Source organism: Phyllostomus hastatus, unplaced genomic scaffold (assembly GCF_019186645.2).
Source record: "Phyllostomus hastatus isolate PE091 unplaced genomic scaffold, TTU_PhHast_1.1 phas_scaffold_78, whole genome shotgun sequence".
In the NCBI taxonomy this organism is placed as follows: Eukaryota; Metazoa; Chordata; class Mammalia; order Chiroptera; family Phyllostomidae; genus Phyllostomus; species Phyllostomus hastatus.
Window position 1 is genome coordinate 4,024,784 of NW_025334041.1, and position 16,353 is coordinate 4,041,136.

Sequence of the window (16,353 nt, forward strand, 5' to 3'; positions counted from 1 at the left end):
TCTCCGTGACCCCTTCGCTGTGAAAATAGGCAGCGCCCTGCCCTGGGAGCGTCTGGGGGTCCAGGGCCCTGCTTTTGCTCTCCATGTGCTGCCAAGTGCGCCCCCCATGGGGACCCAACTCGCCTCTGACAGGGTTGTGCCCACATGCAAGTCCTCCTTCCTTCCCGGGCTTTCCTCCTGTGAGTGAGACTGCCCCGCCCCCTCTGCTCGCCTTTCCTCTCCTCCCGTGTCCCGAAGCCACGGCCCTCCCACTCCGGGAGACTTGCCCCCGCTTCCAGCGGCGTGGGGACCGGGGTGTTTGCGTGCGGGCCCGTAACGCGGCCAGTTCAGGAGAAGGCATCGCTGACCCTCCCCTGCCCGCGGCATGCCCTCCACACTTTCCATCCCAACTCACCACCCTCCTTTGCCCTGCACTTAAAAATATTTCTGTAGCATTTGCTTCAAAAACCCCAGCCCCCAAAAAGACTAGGCCGGGATGAGTGACGAGACTTCTCTGTCACTTAGCACTGTGGAAAACTCATGCGTGACGCGTGCTACGCCTCCTGCCTTTCTAAAGGGTGGCCAGCGCCCACCAGGGGGCGACGGTGTCGGGGACGAAGTGCACAGCACACAGACACTTGCGGTCCACAAACTCAGAGCACTAGCAGCAGATGGGAGAACCTTCTAGAACACAGGGCGGCGTGTGGTCAGTCTAGAGCAGGTGACCACACGAGTCGTGTCGGCCTCTGGTGAAATTCTGGAAGTGGCTCACAGAACGACACACGTACGGGACTGCGGGGCACAGGGAGGGAGCACAGGAGCTGTGTGACTTCTGCTCCTCCTGGCCCCGGGTTCTCCTCACGTCCAAGTACGCAAACCCAGCGCAGGCCGTGCACCACGGAGACATGTACATGTGTGCATGGAGGGAGCTACTTGAATGGCATTTGACTCTGGTTTCCGCAGCCAGTTGTATGTAGAGTTTTGCTTGACCTGTACATTTGTTTCTGGCTATTTCCCTGAAAAGAACTCTTCAAGGGCACCACGGTACTTGTCTCCTCAGTCTGGGGCACGTCTTAGGAGAAGAGGCACTGGACGCAGGCTACAAGCACGTGTGGCTAGACGTCAGCGAGACGTTTATAACCTGTTCAGAACTATCCAGAGCTGGCAGACGCTTCGACGAGCCCAGTGTTGGCGCGGGAAGTGGACGCACCCTTGTGTCCAGTGGGCCCTGGGCTGGATGGAGCCACAGCAACCTCTCTGTCAATTGTAGGTCCACAGACATGCGACCGCAACTCTTTTGAGATGGCGGAACAGGACAGTTGTCATTTCCTGAGATGTGGTTACATGTGGGAGGGAAACAAAGGCCTACAGAGATTGCTGAAAGGTGGTGGAAACCTTATTCATTAGCGCTCCCAGGGGGCACCTTCCACGCGAGAGAAAAATGAGCGCCCTCTCTGAACGCCATCGTGATAAATGGACACGCCGCGGGCGTGAAGCATCTCACGTTATAGTCGGCGGTTTAAAAATTGCGTTCGAGCCACCGAGGCCTTGAGTGCTCGCTATTCGCTGTTATTCTGTCCTCGGAGACACCGCATTCTTGGGAGGGGGGACTTCCGACAAGGTTTTCATAAAAGTTGAAAAGCAAGTAGGTCATGAGAGGTATAGTCTCACAACTGTAGTTCCTTGCTGTTGGTTAGAAAGCCCCTCAGGTCCCAGGAAAGAGGACTAGGGCAAGGGGGGCCAGAGAGCCTCTTAGACGGGGCGGGCCGCAAAGAACCGGGGCCTCCCATCTCCAGTTTGGATAAACACAAAACTTGCTTTTCATACAGGGGTCATTGTTTAATTTGTGGTTTTCCGCTTAGTTTAACATTCCCCCCTCTCTCTCCTTCTCTCTCTCTCTCCCTCTCTCTCCCCCTCTCTCTCATTGGTCTGATTTAGAAATGGCACAAACACAACTCTTCAGTTAAAGTTACTGCAGGGCGCACATTCAGGCCCCCAGGTGCAGGAAACCCGCACTCGGATGCCCGGGGGGAGGCAGCGCATTGCTGTCGGGAAAACGCCGTCCTACAGAGGCCCCGGGGCCCGTGACCGGAGGCCAGGAATCCGGCCTCTGCTGGGCTCCGCAGCCGAGAACGTGCACAGAGCCGGGCCCTTTGCAGAGGAGGCTCTGCCGAGTTTCTCTCGGAGGCCAGGTTTGGGAGCATCCGTTCGTGATGGTGCTTCAGGAAAGGGATGATGGGACGGGGGCGCACAGTCCCGTTTCGTTGAAGCTCCGCCATCGCAGTCAAAACGTTGGGCGAATCGACCACTGGGCAGGCGGCGAGTCCCCTGCTTTCTGGTTGCGGTTGACCCGGAAGAGGTTGAAGTAGTGAGGTCATTATGAGCAAGTGATTACTGCCTTTAAAAATCTCTCCATTTCACTATTCTGTTCTCCCAGCATTGATTCCTTAAACTATTTCAGAGCCCTTGAAGCAAAGCAGCAATCCGTGTAGAACCCATCCCTCATGCCTGTGGCAGTTGCTGGGTGACCCTCAGCTGAGTCCCACGTGGGCGGTGGTAGAATGTTTGAACGTAGGCGTTTGTGAGCATGTGGGAGAAAGGGGGGGTTGGTTTGTATCTGGTAGGCCCCCCACCTAAGGATGCGTAACCTGCCGCCCTGCAGACGCGGTCTGAGAGCCACAGGATGACTGTGGCGGTGGACCCAGTTAGACGGGGGTGCCGGTGATGGGGGCTGTCCTTGACCACAGCCCTCCCCCCCCCCATTCACAGCAGCTACCAGCATCCACTCCACTGCCCTGGAGCAGACCCCCCACAATCAAACCCCTAACTCACACAGCCCTACCCTGGTCCCAGTCTTCTTCCGGGGGAAAACAGAACTCAGTCTACCTGCCGAGTGCTCACTCTGTATATGTTCAAGCAGCTGTTGATCGCAAATACACGATTTCTACTGAAAACAAGACCAAAACGGCAGACGATGGACAAGGGAAAAGGACTTGAATTCTAAACCACTAACTCTGAAACTCTGTGCAGAAAATTACCAGGGGTTCCTAGGTATCACTCTCAAAGATCCTGAGATTCCGTGTTAAAAATAAACACCCAAGTGCATTTGATGTAGGTCATCCCAGAGACAGCTTAATAAATTTCTTTTAATATTAAAACGAGTATATATATAGTCTAGGCAATGCATGTGTTCAGCAAAACTTTCCCAATATGGCGCCTTCAAAAATCAGAATGCCTCACGTTAAGATGAGAAAATTAAGATAGATAGATAAAGATCTTTCTAAAATTAAGAGAGAGAGATAAAGATTGGTTGTGTTACACATACATCATTCCTGGCAGCAGTTCAAGTTTGTGTTCATTGACTACAACGCAGCCATGATTATTGGTTAAATGGCCATGATGTGGTGCGTCTAAATGAGTGGTACGCTATTTTACAGTATCTTTCCTTTCAAAGTTTCGTAGAGGTCTCTATCAGGTAAAGTGCAGGCTAGTACACTGATGTAAAATTAAACGTCATTATGTCAGAAGGGACACCCCACGGGTAAGTGAGGCTCAGAACTTGACACATCATTGCCTTCCACGTGGCGTGGTTGGAGTGGAGGCGGGATGTCATGGTCACGGAGGAGTTAGAAGTCTAAGGCAGGAAAAATACAGGGCAGATTTGAACTTATAATCTGTTCATACTTTTTCCTAAGTGTCTCAGCTTCAGGAAAACAGAAGGAAGTTTCAGATATTCCCCAAATAGGGTGAGCAACCCATTCAGGAGTGAGGGAGACGGCTGAAACACTTTCGTACATGTGCAACTTGCAAGATATTTATGGTATATTTATGATATTAATGTCCCTGGCTTCCTTCCCGATGTCTGTTTCCTAAGAAACAATACAGGGCTGAGACATTCACAAGTCCTTCTGGGGTTTTACCTGGTCACTTTTTCTCCACACTGGGCCTCTGGAATTTCACAGATTAATGAGAATGTTCAAGTAGGATATCCGCAAGCCATAATTTTATTTTAGATTAGTTGAATTATATTAAGCAGTCATTATATTATGCATAACATGTTAACCAGGTTGCACCATGTGGTAACGCTGTGAAGTCTGATTAATTATTACGTAAGCTTTCTGAACTTTGCTGAGGAGCTTACACTATAGAAAGGGCCCACTGTTGGGTGTTTCTGCATGAAAAAAAAGTCAAATGCTTCCCAAAGGAGAAATGTATTGTGCTAATTCCACCAGACATGTGCTCTGGGGGGCATGATAGCACATTTTTAAAAAAGATTTTATTTATTTATTTTTAGAGAGGGAAGGGAGAGAGAAAGAGAGAGAAAGAGAGAAACATCAATGTGCGGTTGCTGGGGGTCATGGCCTGCAACCCAGGGATGTACCCTGACTGGGAATCGAACCTGCGATGCTTTGGTTCACAGCCTGAGCTCAATCCACTGAGCTACGCCAGCCAGGGCTCAGTAGTGTGGTTTTAATAGAATGGGCTTCGGAGTCCAATGTTCCGGGTTCAAGTCGGGGGGCGGCCGCAATGGGAAGGTGGGCACATGCTCCCCAGCCTGCCTCTGCTCCCTCCAGGAGCAGTGATGCTCGGGGGCACGGTGTGCCCCTGCACACAGCTCAGCCAGGGTCCCGGCTGTGGTCCCGGATGAACAGCTGTTGGCCAGCAACCCTCCCCCTCTGCTGCCCCCTCACTGTTGTATGTGCATATAAGAAGTAGCAGGAAAGCCCTGGCTGGCGTAGCTCAGTGGATTGAGCGCGGGCTGCGAACCAAAGTGTCGCAGGTTCGATTCCCAGTCAGGGCACATGCCTGGGTTGCAGGCCACGGCCCCCAGCAACTGCACATTGATGTTTCTCTCTCTCTCTGTATCTCCTTCCCTTCCCTCTCTAAAAATAAATAAATAAAATCTTAAAAAAAAGAAGAGGCAGGAAAAACAATCCAAAAGTTTAAAATTATATGTATTCTTCTTTAATTCTTATGTGTTGAGTTCAGTTTTTCCTGATGCACAGACATGTTATTTCCAGCTGCCCAGTGACTTAAATTAAAAACAAAAAACAAAAAACCCACTTTAGTATGAGAAGAAAATGGGTGTGGACCCGAACTCTCTCAACCCGCCCCTGAACGTCGGGAGAACCCTCGGGAACATTCTGGTCTCGATTTCCCGCTCAGCGTCCTGTACGTAGGACAGCGCCCCTGAGCGGGCTCCCCCGGGAGCGGCTGGAGGGAGCCGCCCAGTGAGAAGTTTTGCCAGCGGCTCGTACGGACGCTTCTGCGGGAGCTGCAGGCCTGGCTCAGCCTGATCAGTTTGGGAAAGGGGAGACGGCTTCCATCAGTGAGCGTGAGGAGCCAGAGGCTCATTACTGCTGAGAGGGGTTGACGGAGTTGCTGAAAATGGACCATCCCGCCAGAGGGGAGCTATTCAGACTTGCTGGGGCTCCGTGTTTAAAAGGGAATGCACGGGGGGAGAAAGAACCCACCGGCGGGAAGCGGACTCTCAGGGGGCCGTGGGCAAGGAGGACGCGAGACCGTGAGCCGCACCCGAGTTCTCCCTTGTGCCAGGTTCTGCGCAGCCTGACTCCAGGCAGAGCCGCAGGACAGCGTGGGAAAAGGGGCCGGGACCGGGCCAGGCCCCAGGTCCAGCTGGGAACCCCCTGCAAGAATCCTTTTAATTAAGCACACGGATGCTGGTGTTTAAACAGAAATAAGTAGGTCCTCTCCCTTCTCTCCAAAGCAACAAAAAAGGAAGAGACTGAATGGATCCTACCAAGGGATGACGTCCTGGTCTGAGCAGCGTGCACGGGAGAAATGACAAGTGGCAGCGTGACTGTAGTCTGCGGGAGAACCTGGCCCTGGAGGCAGGTGGACGGTCACAGCCGGGCAGCACCCCCCCGCCCCCTGCACGGAGGCCTCTGCGTGAGAGCCATCTGGCCTGGGTTCCTCCTCCTCTCCGGCCTTGACTTAGTTGAGGCAAATAGCTTTTCTCCTCTAAGCCCGGTTTGCTTCCTTGGTTAAACGAATATTACTCAATTTGCCCTGGCCAAGTGACTCAGTGGGTTGGAGCATCGTCCCATACGCCAAAAGGCTGCGTGTTCGATCCCTGGTCCGGGGACATGTGGGGGGCCACTGACCCATGTTGCCCTCTCCCATGGAAGTTTCTCTACCTCTCTCTCCCTTCCTCTCTCTGTAAAACCAATAAACACATTGTTGGGTGAGGATTTAAAAAAAGAATATCACTTGCTTTATGTGCTTCTTATGAGGATTCAGTGAGGAAATGCATGCAAAGTGCTTAGCATAACGGTGGTCCAAAAATGCTCGCATGTGGTCCGAGCGGCCTGCTGGTGCTCCGTGCATCCCCCGGGCCAGCAGAGGGCTGTCCGCAACAGGCCCTGCGCTCTGGACCGCTCGGGCCTCTGCTGCACGCGGTATGCTCCTGAATTACACGTTTCAGGCTTCCTTCCTTTCTGACCGCCTGGCCCGACAGCCGCGCACTGTGACACATTCCGTCATGTACACGGAAAACCGGACGGTGGTATTTACACGGAAAGTGCTTGCTCATGACAGGCAGTGGTAGTCTGGCACACGCCTCCCCAGTTTTAAAAAGTTGGCTGAGCGTCACCTGTGACCCTCTGAGCGGCTGTGGTGTTTGTGTAAAAAACGCATGGGTGACAAACTACAGCTAGAGGAACAAACATAAATGGTGTGTTTCGAAAGTGAGTCGGTTCAAGCTATTCGCACGAGCAAGCGACTCATTGGATGAAAGCCGTCTCGTAAACCCACGTCTCAGGGTGACATGTTCTCTGGTTCTCATTCGAGACGCCCCGGGAACAGAGCTTCCCGGTTTTGGAAGGGCTCAGCACGCGTCTCTTTTTCACGGGGCGGTAGCGTGGGTCCTCTCCTCCCATCGTGTGCGCCACCCCTTGCACCACACAGCCTTGTGCCTGAGACTCGGCCCTGCGTCTTCTCCTCCCCGCGGTCTTGTCCCCAACGCCGGGGACAGGGGCCGTGTGAGGCATCATCAACCTGTGGGCCTCGGTGGCCATCAGAATCCGCTCTGTCTAGAGGCATATTCAAATCACCCCCGACGATGATGGAAATTTCCGTAAAGACCACTGTGGTCCCCTGTACCCTTTGCAGGGCACGTTCAGTATCTGGTGTCTCTGAGTGACAGATTCCTGATGGAAGCAGACCGAAACGCAGAGCCTGGAGACACCGCTGGCAAACAGGGAGAAGACCAGGGAGTCTGGGGCGTCGGGATACAGCGACGAGGAAAATGTTCCATGGACAGGAAGGCTAGTGTGAATTGTATCGCCGAGAACACACGTCTGTGTTTTAACGTGTTTTGAGTTTTTATTATTTTTCTAACAACAGTAAACTGTAAACTAGTCGACAACGTGATTTCAATGCCTCGATCTGTCAGCGCTATGAGGCTGTGTGATATTGCGGAGCCAGTTTTCCACCAGTGGACGAGTCTACCGACATGCTTGCCTGTTGCGTCCTTATAGTCATTTTATTAACTTAGCAATTTTAGAGAAGACTTCTCATAAGCACAGATCAGTCCTCCCTGCACAATGAAATGGGGCCTCTAAGTGTTTTCCGCAAACTGCCTCCTACCGTTGATGCCATTGGGAAGTGCGGTGCGTCCGGAGGCTTTTCGAAGGCCATCGCGTGGCCGTGGCACGTGGGCGGGCTCCGTGCCCGGGGGAGCACGTTCTCGCACCTGGAGCTCCTGCCCGTGCAAGTCAGGGGCCCCCGCCTCCCCTTTCCTCCCTCGGGGCGGGGGTTTGAAGGCCAGGGCTCCAGGCCCCCGGAAACGGAGACGGTTGCCTGTCGGTGCTAAGCCTTGAATGGATTCGGGGGGTCTCTGGGGAGTCTGGGTCTTCGCAGTGCCCACCCCAGGGAGTGGGGAGGTCCGCACTCCTTCCCCAGCAGAGTAGCTGCTCATGTGTGGAATGCGCCCCCTTCTGGAAGTAGCTCGACACAACAGCCTGAAGAACATGGAGTTGGGGGGGGCATTCATTTATTCCAAGGACAGTGTTACTGTGGAAAGACAAAATCTGCCCTAGGCCGGGCCCTCAGAACGATGTGCATGAGTTTACCAGCATTTCGAGTGTCATTTTCTCCCCAAGACAGACAGACTGGGAAGGAGATGACAAGGCAATGGCGTTTATGTGGACACTTTGCTTGGTGGTGATGCTTAGGCTGCCAGTGACTCTGAGGACCACGTTCAGAACTTTCCAGCACCCTGGGACGCGCCTGAATCACTCCCTCATCCCGTTTTATCCGTTTTTGGGAAACCTCTGCCAAGTATCTGTTTATCAAAGTGCTGATGCTGTCAGACAAACATATGGGCGAGGAGGTAGAACAAGGCGCAGTCTTCTTCTCCAAGAATAGATGTCGGTTGTGTCTGTCTTGTTTAACTCAGGCATATCATTAGCTGTGGTTGAAGTACAGATTTTTCTTTGTGAACATCTATCCACGCAGAGTGTGATACGGTGCGGCGGAGGCGTGAGCGTAGAGTGGGAGTTCAGGACCGCGGGGACGCATCTTTGCCAACAGACTCCCAAAGGGCCTCTGTCGATCTGTGCTGCGCCTGCCTGCGGCGTCAGAAGACCCCCGCGCTCCCCACGTGAGCCCCCTGACTGCTGTATCTCTCTGGCCCCTTGGAACCTCCTCCTCCAGTCTCCCAGCAAAGCTGATTATCACTGCACCTCCCTCACCGGGCTGGTGCGATGTGCTCTCTGAACGGTAGAGCTCCAAACAGATATTCGCAGTTATGCTGGTATTGTGTGTGTGTGTGTGTGTGTGTGTGTGTGTGTCCCTCCTTACTTCCCCAGAGTTTTGAGGCAGTTCATGACTACCATCTTAAATGAAATTGGGAGAGCTTATTTAGAAATGGAGAGCCATTTGCCAAAAAGAAAAAAAAACAGGGCTGTGAGATGAAGGAGGTGACCACGAGACTGTCAGTCCAGCTTCCGAAAGGAAGAGTAAGGTGGGGTGGGGGCGACGGAGCAGGAGAGAGGGGTGCTGTCCCCCCCCGCCCCCGGTTCCCCAGTGCGAGTGTGGTGTGGGAGGGGAGCAGGGGTCCAGGGAAGGGACGCGGTATGGAAAGAGGGTGCAGGGGGAGTGCCTGACAGTGGAACCCCGTCAGAGAGGATGTGGGGAGTCGCCAGAATTCCTGGAAAGCTCCCAGGGGATGACCCACAGCTGATCTCTGTAGCAGAGCGATGGCACCATTGTTATTCGGGCGTTTTAAAAACAGGGCAAAGCTCTAATTTTTACGACAGAAGATAGTGGACCGTACCCAAAAGATGAATGATGTGTTTCTGGTGTCCGGGTGTCGTATACCCAACCCATCGTTACTGCCTCTGCCGTTGAATGTCTGCTTTTGCTTTTAGGTAGTTGCGTATCTAAAGACATTTCCTACAAATTTTATTGTATTTTGGCCTACATCTATGAACTTGATCCCCCTTTTTGAAGAAAAATCCCGTCTTTGGAAGGCCGAGGGGGCGGCATGTCAGCGGGGGGATGCGGGAGCCCAGGAAAGGGTTCTGCCCCGGGCCGCCAGGACCAGGCTGTGCGGTTGGGGCGGCGACGGTACAGCCTCTGGGCTCAGTTTCCTCGCCTACGAGGCGAGTACATTGGGCCAACCACAGAAGGTCCTTCTCCACCCTAGACTTCGACCATTACATGAAAACCGGTTCCCCGTCTCCATTCCCCTATGCTGAAGCAATGCAACGCACATTCACGGACTGCACCTTTAAAAGTATCACCCCCCGCCCCCACCGCAGCCTAAGAGAAGTGAACACCACAGCAAGCAGGTATGCACACACCTGACAGGTACGCAGACATGGTGGGTGGCATGGTGGTGGGCGCCACAGCTCTTCACTGGGGTGGGAGACGGGCCCCTGGACTCAGTGGCCTCCGAGTCACATCTCCTGGGGTCTTTTTCTGCCCCTTCCATCAAGTCACAGAAAACACTGGGATTTCTCCCTGTGACGTTTTCTGTCCTTGGGCACCACCTACTTTCTTTGCTTTAGAATTTGATTTCCTTTGACACTGCGGCCTCAGGGACCACTGCGATCCTGTCCCACCGCCCAGGTGTCCCAGCAGACACCACGTTATCCGAAGAGGCGGGGAGGGGCGCGGTGGCCCGCCCAGGGACGCTGCCCCGAGCGCTGCTCCCCACACAGCCGGGTCAGAGCCCCCTCCGCGACAGCGGGGACGGCCTCCGGAGGCACTGCCTCACATTAGTCTGCTCGTCTTCACTGCCCGGGACCGAGGAGGGATGCACAGGTGGTCAAACCCTCAGAACCAGGTCTGCACGGAACAGCCGAGAGTGGGCTGCAGCTGTGTCCGTGTTTCTCCAGGCTGGCTGGAGCAGTGCTGGTTCCTGGGATACTTGGGGGGGGGGGCGCCCTTCCCGAGGCTGCAGGGAGGGGCCTGTCGTTAGCGTGCCATTAGCCTCCTTTCAGTGGCCTTCCGACTCATCAACACACACTTCCTCTGTGACCCCCTTCGGGGGCTACTAACTGAGTCATGGCATCTAACTTACAGAGGTGTTGCTTTCTCAACTCAGGTTTCCAACCTTTCCGATCCACTTAGTTCGCCGTACACATCACAGTGCCAGATCACACAGCAGTTTGCCCCCAGAGCAAACTCAGAGAGGGGGCGCGGGAAAGCAGAACATAAACCCCATAATGTGGCCAAGGGGAAAAAAAGCAGTAGGCGTGAAAAAAGAACAAAGAAAGAATAAAATACAGTGAGTGAATCACAAGTTAATCACCTTTTTCATCGGTCCCTAAACTGCCGGCCCAGAAGGCGGATAATACCATGTATGAAGCCGTTAACAGCAACAACCACGACCAGAGAAAAAATTCCACGTACTCATCAGTATTCTAACTCAGCAGGCTGCCTGTGACAAGGGACACCCCGAAAAGCTGGCCCTTCAAAGCCTGTGTTGCCTGAAAGCGATTATTTCTGTTGTAGCTCTGTGACGGGGGGGCGGGGGGGGGGCACGGGGCCAGGCCCTAGCTGCGTCTCCCAGGTGAGCTCATGTGTTCCTCACCTGCCGTGGGCAGGTGCCGATCAGATCGCCAGACTCACTGGCACACGCACCAGGTGACAGCCCCCCCAGGGGCCTGGACTGATGGCACTTCTCAGACTCCCGTGGACACACCATTGATCCCTGTGATCCACGATACACGCCTGTGAGCTTCGCCAAGGTTACGGCGTGCACCTGCTGTTCCTGGGTGTCACTGGCTGCAGTTTCACCACAGGCCGGGCGGGATTTGAGAATGCGTGTGTTTGGCATGGAAAGTTTCCCCGGAAGAGGTCTGAGAAAGGCTGAAGTCAATACTGCAGTGCTGCACGCTACGGGAGTTTGAAGCCGGGGGGCTGGCTGGCTGCTGCAAGCATGTCCCCCAGGCTAGGAACTTAGGAGGCGCCCCCAAATACCAGGGCCGCTCTGCGGCCACCGCGGCACCTCCACCGAGGAGCAGACACGCAGACGGAACGGCGTTTCCTCTCTGCAATAAATCACCGAGTGTTTTCTGTAGACGGGCTGCATGTGCGTGCGGGGCAGGCGGGGCCAGCCTGCCAGGACCACGAGCTGAAGCCTCAGCCTCAGCCTCAGCCTCAGCCTCATCCCCATCCGTTCCCGTGGGCGCCGGAGACCTCTCCCTAAACTTGCTCACTCCGCACGGGGAAAATCAAAGCTGCTGGCTCGCTGTCAGAGCTGCTTTATTGTCACCATTTACAAAGGTCACTGGAATTAATTGGCTCCTTACATTCCATATTGTAAATCGGCTCATTTTTTGGACACATTTACGGGAAAGTGGCAGGATCTAAGTGGCTGGTTGTTATCTTTTGGTGGGTGTTTTTTTTTTTTTTGGCTCCTATCATAAACCAGGGAACCAATGATAACTCAGAAATCACAGTCGTAGGGAGAAAAAAAATCGCCTGCAGTTTGAAAGAAGCCGACTCCATTAACTATTGGGTTAGTGGGACTACAGGAAGGCCAGGGCCTCAGAGACGGAATGCACGTTCTCCCCGGGTGCCCGCGTCTTTACGGGGCCCATTAAAGGGGGCAGCGAGCACCCCCAACTGGCCTGGTCTGTCTGGACGCGCCCTCCTGCTAGCGGCGCCCTGCTACGAGACGGGAGGCATGAATTAACCCCACCGCGTTGCGTGAATCATCCATGAATCATGGATGCCCCTCGTTTACTGAGAGTAACTCCGTCTCCCAGGAATCGCTTCGGAAACTAACAAGGAGCGGCATCAGTTGCAGGACCGGGGGCACCCTGCCCCCTCCGTGGATATTTCCCACCCTTACTTCCTCCCTTCTTATTGTTCATAGTGCCCCCTTTTCACCAGACTAGGGAGGTCCTACTCACACGCGCAAGCCTGCGTCCCCCCGAAATGCGAGGCTCGGGAACAAGGACATAGTGTTAAAAATCGAATAAATTAGGGGCAGGTGAAGCCATCCAGCTCCGTGCCAGCAGAGGGAACGGGGCGGTGGGCTGGAGCAAACAAGCCTCTGGAATGGGAGCCCAGCCTCAAAGCCGCCCTGCGGGGAGGCTGTTCATTACCGGGGACGACAGGAACTCTGCCGGCTGCTGGGATGGCTTCGCCCGCTGCGTGTCCCTTCCAGCTGCATTAGCAATCAGACGGGTGCGCCGTCCCTCCCGACCAGCCGCCACCAGCGAGGGGGGGGGGTGTTATTCCAGGGGAGTCGTCTACCCCGAGCCGCAAGCCGTAGGCTGGCAGAAATTCAGCAACTGTCGGCGACACTCTCATTCCCCACTCGGCGCTGGGGTTCCAGCTCTGGACACACAGCAGCCGCGGCGGCGCCTCCCCTGCCTCCGCTGGGCGCCGGGGAGAAAACTGCCCCGTTTGGGGGGATGGGCGCTCCGCCGGCCCTCCCCCATACCGCGAAGAAAAGGGGGCGAGGGGGAGCCCGGCCGGCCCCCTGCCCTCCCCCTCTCTCCTTGTCGCTCCCCCTGCCCCTCTCCTCCCGCCGGCGCTTGCTTTCCACCCCCGCGCCCGTCCTCCGCGGGCCGCCGGCTCGCGAACGCCCGCCTGTAGGGGAAGCGAGCGCTCACGCCCGGCCGGGCAGGCGCGGAGCCCGGGGGCTCCTGCGTGTCCGTTTCTTCTCCGAAGTGAGAGAGGGGAGCGAGGAGGGCCCCCGGAACCCCGGCCGGAAGAGAGCGGCGCCGCAGAACCGAGCCGCGGAAACACACGCCGGATCCGGCAGCGAGGAGAGGCGCAGCCCCTCTCCTCCGGAGGCAGGCACGTCTCCAACTTACCTTGCGAAGCCGGCGCGGCGAGCGCAGCAGCCCCCCGGCGCCCCTGCGTGCGGATCGGCCGGCTCCCGAGCCGCGGGGATCACATGGCCGTGCTCCTGCCGGGCGTGAAGAGGTGCGCGCGTGTGTGCGTGTGTGTGTGATCGAGTACACACAGGCATGTGCTGTAGGTGTGTGCACGCGCGCCCACACACGCCCGCCTCCAGCTCTGCGCTCCCCGATGGGAAGGGGGGCGGGCCGCGGCCGCTGCCCGGACGGCCTCGCCCGTCCCGCAGTCGCGCTCAGTCGGCCGGCTGGGGCTCCCCGCGCCGGCAGGACCGGTCCCCGGGGCCCGCGGGCCCGCTCGCCGTCTGCATGGCGGTCGGCTAGTGGCGCATCGCTCAGCCCGTCAGCGGTCGCGCTGACATGGTGCTGCCAGCTCGGCGGTCATTAATAACGGAGCACCTCCACCGCCCGGGAGGAGCCAATGGCTCCGGGCCGCCGGGAGGGGGCGCTCGCGGCTGCTCCCGCCTGGTTGGCTGGGACGGCCTGTCTGTCCCGTGTCGCTGCTGCTGAGGATGAAATAAATGAAACAGGTTCGCACATTTTCTGGGGATCCGCGCCCCTCCCTCCCTGCCTGCCTGCCTCCCTCCCTCCTGCCTCCCCCCTCCCCCACCTCCCTGCCTTCTTCCCACCCTTCCTCCCCCCGCCTTTTGAGGGGGGAGGAATTTTTTGGACAAGTTTTTCCTTTTTAGGTTATCAGTCTTTCAGAGAAACTGTTTCCTCTCTGAAAATAGCTGGGCACACTACTTAGAAGAATTTCCCAAATGGTACCCCCCCCCCACCCCCCCAGCCCCCATGGTACCCCCCCACCCCCCCCCCACCCCCCCCCCAGCCCCCGGGAGGGTCCAAGAGGCTCCAGCTCCTTCTCCGGGAAGTTCCGGGAGAGGAGGCAGAGCCGCGTCGCTGGAGCAGAGCCGCCCGGGGCTGCTGGAGTGGCCCTTGCCTCGCCATAGGTTCTCCCGGTTCCAGCAGAGGCGCTTGCTGCCCAGTAACGTTGTTTTTAAAGCAGTGGCATTTTCTCTCTGGGTTGACCAGCTTTTTAAAAATAAAGCGTGTTCACAACATTGGCATATGAGGGGGTGTTTTGAAAAATAGGTATTTCCAATTACATCCACTCACTTCTCCTTATGTGATGCGATGAACCTGCCAGCCACATAGGAGCCGGAGCATGTGGGGGTGTTGGGTGTGTGTGTGTGTGTGTGTGTGTGCGTGTGCGTGTGTTTAGGGTGTATGTTTTACCATTCTGGGGCACTATTTCAACCGCAATATATTAAATACTCAAGAAAACGATTTTTCTTTGTTCTTAGACCTATTAACTCTGAATGTATATTCTCCAGGAAAATGCGCTGTGTACACTGAATTAGGTAAAAGACTTACTGAATTATCAGAAATTGGGGGAAACACCGAAAAGCATAACATTGTGTATTTCTGAAGGAACATCTGTGAGTAAATAGTGAACAATTTTTAAACATGCTCGTTGTACAACCTTAGTTAGCATAATAGTAAACCACGTTATGGAGAAGAATGAAACATGGGATTAATTTATCAACAGGTCAAAAATAGGCTAAATTCATGATGGAGCCCTAGTTTTGAGAGGCTGCCCTCTAGTGGAGTAGAAAGAAATGACACTTTTGTGTTTTCCTATGTTTACTTGGGGCATGGAAAAACCTCTCATCTAATTCCTCCCTAAGTGTCTACTGAAATGACCCAGACCAGCAGTCTGCAGCTATGATGACCACAATGCCAGAAAATTAAACAGTGTGTTATTTCTAACAACGGAATGTTTTTACTCTGCAGTTTTCTTTAAAAAGTTTCCAAACGCTTTATGTTTTCCTTCTTTGAAAATGTATTCATAGAGTTTTCAAACTTCGGAATATGAATAGATTCAAGACCAACGTAGTTTCTTGGTTAATCTAATAATCATTATTCCAGACTGTTATTGCAGGCTTTTATTCTTTACCCGGGGACGCTGGCGATTACTCTGTGAATGTTAGGGACCTGTGGTTGAGCGTGGGGGGGGGAGGGGTTGTGACCGAGTGTCCACACAGAATTAAATGCCCTCGGATAATGGAGGTAACCATCCTCATCACCCCTCCCCCAGGTTTACTCTTTCCAGCTTCAATTTCTTGCATATTTCAAATCACTTCAACACTTGCAGGATTTTATCTCCACATATGAGCCAGTTATATTAAAATTGTGATAATTATTTGAGAAAAAGAATTTCCGTTTCCTGCCATTGGTTCCTTAAGCATTTCATTTTGCTTGATTGGTATTGATTGTGTAGTTGACAAATCCAACGATCAAACCAATTATAATGTACTCTCGTAATGAAGGTAAGTGGTGATAATCACACAGGTGATTAAACTACGTTCTTGGTTTCTAAATGAAACCAGCTATCATACCTAATCTTTAAAATTTTAGTCTCTTTCAGGAATCAAAAAATATCCAAGCTTTAACTCGTGAGAGTAGGACATTCTAAATGCTACCTGCTGCCATATCACAGGGCACTGTTTTAACTAAATGGTTACCTTTTTTGGCATCTAGGGAGTGAGATTACTTTTGTTGCAAGTGTCTTTTTGATGTAGGCATATCTATGATAAATCCAAAAGACTTCATACTTGTTTTTGTAAATTTAAGGCCATGGAACATTAGGAGTGAGCTTCCAGTGTGTGGGAGCAAGCAACTCTGGCTTTGGGTAAAAAGGGTGAGAAGTGGGTTCTTTGCTCGTGGCTTCCTTTTGCTGCAAGAGCTTCAGCAGCTTAGTAGAAACCGCTGTTTCCGGTGATTGTCACCTGTCTGTCAGGGCTCTCGTTTACTGCAAATATGAAGAGTGACTCTCCAAAAATATATGTTAGAAACTTACCAAGTCATCACATCTTAATGAAGTATCAAATGAAGACATTAAATGGTGACTGAATGTGGATTGCAGGGCTTTTGAATTTGTATGATTGTCAAGGGTCATCAAATCAGAGCCAGAGAATCTTAAAACTGTAGCGCCCCGCCTTGGCCAGGTGGCTCAGCTGGTTGGAGCCTC

The 16,353-nt window shown here is 54.0% G+C and overlaps 2 protein-coding genes across 4 annotated transcripts in view; one reads left to right on the plus strand and one right to left on the minus strand.

Moving 5' to 3' along the window:
* The window catches only part of LRRN3 (leucine rich repeat neuronal 3), a 33,004-nt gene extending 19,309 nt beyond the window's left edge, over positions 1-13,695 (minus strand). The window contains exon 1 of the mRNA XM_045828650.1: positions 13,281-13,695. The gene's annotated coding sequence lies outside the window, so the exon portion shown is untranslated. The remainder of the gene's footprint in view (positions 1-13,280) is intronic.
* The window catches only part of IMMP2L (inner mitochondrial membrane peptidase subunit 2), a 594,300-nt gene that overhangs the window by 281,232 nt on the left and 296,715 nt on the right, over positions 1-16,353 (plus strand). The gene's annotated exons all lie outside the window — the stretch shown is intronic.